General features: G+C 48.6%; 1 protein-coding gene across 1 annotated transcript in view; it reads right to left on the minus strand.

Annotated features, from left to right (window-relative positions):
- LOC104982568 overlaps positions 1–5,789 on the minus strand; it is a 210,819-nt gene that overhangs the window by 203,664 nt on the left and 1,366 nt on the right. The window lies entirely within an intron of this gene.

The following is a 5,789-nucleotide window of genomic DNA, read 5'->3' on the forward strand; positions in this document are numbered from 1 at the left end:
CCTGCGAATCACAGCAGCAGCGGGCGGTATTTGAATAAGCCCCGCAACCCGCACAGACCCCTACTCTGCCGCGGGCAGCGTGCCCAGCGCCGAGGGCCAACACTCCGGCCGGTAACCTGTCAGCGGCTGACACCTCCCCAAAGTGCCCCGGGCGCGCGGGGAGGGAGGGTGTTGGGCCTCCCACTTGCTACTTTCCTGTTAACTTGGCTGATAGGATCAGACAATAAATAAGGGAGGGGGGAGACAGAGATACATGCGGAAAAATGGGGGGGGGGGTGTGGAGGGGAAGTGGAGAAGGGAGAGGAAAGAGAGGCGTTAGGGGGAAGGGGCGAGAGACAGGAGCTGAGATAAGGCGGGGAGGGGGGGGAGAGCTCAAAGGGTTGAGTGAAAGAGGGAGTAAAATGGGGAGGGAGTGGGGAAACGATGGGAGGGGAAGAGAGGCCCAAATATCCGAATTTGGACTTTCCGAGCTAAAAATACCACCTCACTGAACTTCGCAACCTCCAATTAGACACGTGTCTCCCCCTCCCACGTCATCGAATGATTAATTTACCATCTCAATCAGAAATAATTATTTAGAATTGTATAACAGATATAGGATTTAACGAAAGGAGCCAATTTGGTGAAACACAGCACAAGGCATGACATTTAAAGATGATGTTGGCCACCTCACATTAAAATTTTAAGGCTTGCTTTGAAGACTCAGACACTTGCCCAGCCTTGTCTTCTGAGGTGGCGAGGACGAGGCCCAGAGGCAGGAACAAGATGTTTTCCGAAATGTTTTGGACTTTGAGAATTTTTCTTTCTTTCTCTTTGGCATTTGATTGTTACATTTTTTCTTCTACACGAATCGATTGCGTTTACCAAAATAAATTTTAAAATGTAGATAAAGTGTGGGTCTTTTAAAATTTTTACTGCAATATATCCCCACATCTTAACTGAGGATATGATTTTAAACATTGGTTTAAATACATAGCCAGTTCTATTTTTGCATACTAATTCTTTCAATAACTCGACATTCCGAACATAGCGTTTTCAATACGGTTTCCCTCCTCTCTGTCTTCAAATCAGAGCAGTGATTTCCCAGTACAAAATAATCATAATCATAATAAAATCTCCAGTCACCTAGAGGATGTACCCATTGTAAATATCCCTCTCGGTATTCGGAAGCCAACCCCCCCTCCCTTTTGAGACACACACACACACACACACACACAAACGCTTCTGATTAATAATCTCTCACGCGGCACACGGAGGCCGAAGGCAAGGAGCCGCAGAATGCCGAGGAAGGGCGCAGAATTCTCAACACTTAGAATTTCAATATAGATTCCAAAGACCTGCTAACTGCTAGGTTTCCGAAGGGGAATAATACTTGGCAAGCAATGCTTTCGGAGAAGACGAGCACCTCCAAATACTGACTTCTTCCTGGGGCGGGGGAGGGGGGGCGGTCGCGGTTACCCCGCATTTCAGCGTACAGACGTGCGTTAGTTACAGATGGGTATAGGCAGGGAGCTCACGCATGTGGCCAGGCCCAGGTTTCTTTTTTCTTTTTAAGGCGATAAATGGAAACCAATCCACTCTTTCTGTGGCTGGTTCCCACGAAGCTGGGATTTCAAGCCTCTTGTTTATTTTTAAAGCCAGTGGGGAGACCCAGCTGAAAGCCCGGCCTGGGATTTTCACCAGCGCGGTCCCAGTGCACGTGGAAAGAAGAGAAAGGAGGGAGAGCTGGTGGCTTCGAGCCGCTTCCGTCGGGGCCTCGCGTTTCGCCCCCATCGGAGCCCTCTCTTCTTTCTCTCCCCCGAAGGCGCTCCCTGAGGCCGGCCGGTGTCTCTGCGGTCGTGGCCAGGTGAGCGAGCGGAAGGTCCCCGGGAGCGGGGGCGCAGCGGCCCTCTCTCGGGAGCGCGGGTGGGTCTATGAACCCGCCCGGCGCGGAAGGCGGAGTGGCTCGGGGGTCCAGTGCGGGGCTCCCGGCTCCGGCCAGCAGGGGGACAGCGACACCTACTGGCCGCACGGGCACCGCGTCGGGGCCGTCGGGGCGACCCTGGGCGGCGGGTACCCGTTGGCTTGGACTCCGGAGGCCGAAGGCATCCGCGCCCCGGGCTCGGCCCCGCCCTCGAGGCCTCGCCTGTTCCCCCGGGAAAGCAAAGCCTCCGTTTCTAGAGAATCCTAAGGGGTGAGGGGCGGAGGATGGGCCTGCACCCTCGCGAGGGCACACGCGCCCTTCAGTCGGAGGGTCTTTCTTCTAGGGAACCCGGGGTAACCCGCAGACACAGTTGGCCACTGTCTCCCGGTTTTAGGAGACATCCAGGCGAGGCTTGGAGCCCTGACCTCTCCTGGGGTTCATGACCCAAGGCCTCTTCTCCACCGCCCGGGTTTCAGTGCTGACTCAAGATGGTTATCTTTGCAATTAGGAACCAGAGACCGTTCATTAGCCTCCATTAAGAAGGGAAACGTACGCGTCAAGGAAACGAACACACGCAGCGGTGGCTTCAGGCAGGCGGCCCGGGCCGAGCCAGCCTGCCTGCTCGCCAGCTTGGGGGCCCCCCTCCGGCGCATCCTCACCGCTGCCGGCGATGGAGATTTGGTAGCTTTTCTTCACGAATGATCATCTTAATTACACCGGAAGTAAAGGCAAATTGGGGGGTGGCGGGGATATTTTCAAGACCTCCGGGCAGATGTTAGATAGATACATCCTGCTAAATGGGAATGGGAATGCTTCCAAGCGAATGCTAGCTTCGGTAGGGAAAGGTGGGAGAGGGTGCCAAGGAAAGGCGAGGCCCGAGGAAAACCTAGCCAAGGACGAGGGTGAAAAGAAACCAGATCGGGTATTCCAGATTGCCTTTTTCTCCTTAGTGCTTTTTCTGCTCAAGGTAACAGCTATTTCCCCTGTAAAGATGTAGGTGGTTCTACACTGTGTGGAGGAAGGGGCTATCTCAGGCTCTTCTTGTTCCCCAGATACCTCCGTTTCCCGTTTGAGCTCTGAGGCTCACCTGGGCCTGAGAGTGATTCAGGTGTTAACTTCCTTAAACAATAAAATATATTCTTTCTCCTAGAAAGATTGGTCTTTTGAACTGATTTGAATCCTTGAGATTTTTTCCATTTAACATACTAGTCATTTAAAATTCCAAAAAAAAATTTTTTTAAAACGGCTCTTCATTTAAAGTTTGAGTTCATCTCGGAAGTTCTTTTCCTTAGCTTTAGATGCTAGTTGAAAATAGGGTGTGAAGTGTTTTGAGGAAAAGGGAAGGACGGTCTTGTTAGGGCTACATTTTTGTCTGCATTCTCTACAGTTATAAAAGTTTTGATCATTCTGTTTTGTTTAAATAAAATTGGAATCCCTTAGGGCCCTTATAGTCAAGAGTTTTAGATCAAGATTTCTGCTTTTTTTAAAAAAAATCTAAAATATTCATGGGGGCTGTTCTTCAACTTAGTTTTGCAAATATTTTTCTTTTTTAAAAATTTTTCTTCAAGTGTATCTGAACGTGTTCTGATAAGGTATGAATTCACATCCCAGAGCAGGCCCTTAGCAGTATGTATGATGTACAAACAAACCCATATTACTAACAATGAATAAAACAGAGCTATATTCTAATGGGATCTCTGTCAATGAATCCTCTACCCCACTGCATATCAAAGTCAACTTTTTCCTGGCACAATGGAAATCTTCATAGAACAGAAGATGCTTACAGAAAAATTAAATTACACTAGGCACACAACAAGCAACTGTGAATCAAACCGAGTTCAGAGGTATCTTTGGATACTGAAAGCACCTTGAAAAATGGAGGGATTGAAAATTTTTCCTTTCTTAAGAAACATTGTTTCTAGAATGTAGCTTTATTTATGACTTGAAAATCTGATCTAGAATGGCTTCTTATTGTTGTCTGATATTCTTTGGTTTCATTAGCTCTAAATAATGTTGATTTATGAAAATAGAAAAATAGAATTTAAGTGTCAAAATAGTAGAATTTGCTATACACCTAATCACCCCTGAAGCATAAGCTTGTTAAATCCTATTTAAAGGACTGTTTATTTTGAACAGAAAATTAGGCCAGTGAAATTGTTTCTTATTCACAAGAAATATGGATGTATGCATATTATGATATTACATGTGGCATTACCATAGCATTACATATATGATGGGTATACATAAAAATATATAAGCCATGGATATCCATGAATGTTACAATGGATTGTTACAGTGTGTGTGTGTGAAGTAAAGGTAGAGACAAGGCTTCTCATTCTGTTCAGGTCTTCCTTAATATACCTCTCCTTAAATTAGCAAGTAATTAAGGAATGAAGACAGGCCAAATTGTCTTTAGACTGTGTCTTGTCCCTTTGTCACACATGCCCTCCCTCTGGGCTCACTTTGGAGGGTGTGTGTGTGTGTGTGTGTGTGTGTGCTTCCTTTCCTGCTTGTTGAGAAGCAAGAAGGAAGGAAGGGATGCCAGGATGGGATTATTGGTCAGAAAGGCACATCATTGCATGTAAAATGAGATGGAAACATTTGAAATCCTGCTACATGGTTATCTGGGGTGGGGTGTGTGTGGTAGCAGGCAGGCTGGTGGCATAAATCACTTGGAGAGAGGTGAGCGGGTCCCAGCTCCTGGAGTAGCCTCCCTTTCAGCTTCCGTGAAACCCGCAGGGGCTCAATGACGTTTGGCTTCAGGGAGTAGAGCTCCAAGGACACCTGTGTGCATCTGGTTAGAGACAGGAGTGTGTGTGTGTGTGTGTGTGTAGGAGGGAGGAGTAGGGACTTCATCAAAAATTCATTGGAAAAAATACTGATCCTAAAATTCTGCCATATCATCAATTGGAGTCAGGCACCCAGGGCACTAACATGTCCCGGTTCACTCAGAGACTGCGGAACAGTATTTCTTTCGATGGTACAATATGGCTTCTTTCGTGTCTTTGGTTCTTTATGGTGCTTCCTTGGAGTGGGGCGAGGCTCTAGCCTCCCCACCACCTCTGTTCTCCATCCCCGAAAACAAACCATTCTACCACTTGAGCCATCTGCCGCAGGTGTAATGGATGGCAGGGGGCCGACCTAACCACACTTCAGTCTCTTCTAGGTCGTCACCGCTCTGCACCAAACAAATGAGTCCTGTTTCGCCACTAGGGTGCCGAGGTGGATGGTGGATGCCGGCCCCCGCCCCTGGCAGCGTTCAGCGCTTAGAAACCAGAGCCAGCTGACAACACACGAAATACACAGGCACAGAGAAAACGCCGAGCCAACGCGCGCTCCCTCCGCCCCCTCCCTCTGTTCTCTGTACCCGTGGAGGACATGAACGCAGCCTTTATACATTTTAAAGCCCCTGCGACTTCCTCTGAATTCTTGGTTACTTACGACGGCCTTTCCTACTGCACATAGCCCTTGGTGTGGTGTGTGTGTGTGTGAGCGCGCGCGCGCGCGCGCGCGCAAATGTGCGTGTGTATTTAAAACGCTTATTGGTAGGTCATCAGCAGCTGATCAGACATAGTAATCCAATAATCTTTTTGAATACATACAATTTTTCTTTAAAGGTAATTTTTTTTTTTAAAGAAAAAAGGAAATCTGTCGATTTCCTGTGCAAGTCTTGGGGTCCCAGCTTGGGTTCCAGGCAACCACAGGGCTGCGCAGCCTCCGCCTCGCCAAACTTTCCCTTTCCAGGTTTGAGCGAGGCGCAAATGTTCACTTCATGACTGAGCGGGGGCTGCTTTGCATGCGGGTGTGGGAGAGAGGGGAGCCGTGGGGACGCTCAGATAGGGAGGGGAGTCGGGTAGCGGGAACACCCCCTCAACCTCCCCCCACA

The sequence above is a fragment of the Bison bison genome, unplaced genomic scaffold (genome assembly GCF_000754665.1).
Source record: "Bison bison bison isolate TAMUID 2011002044 unplaced genomic scaffold, Bison_UMD1.0 scf7180017864533, whole genome shotgun sequence".
Lineage (NCBI taxonomy): Eukaryota > Metazoa > Chordata > Mammalia > Artiodactyla > Bovidae > Bison > Bison bison.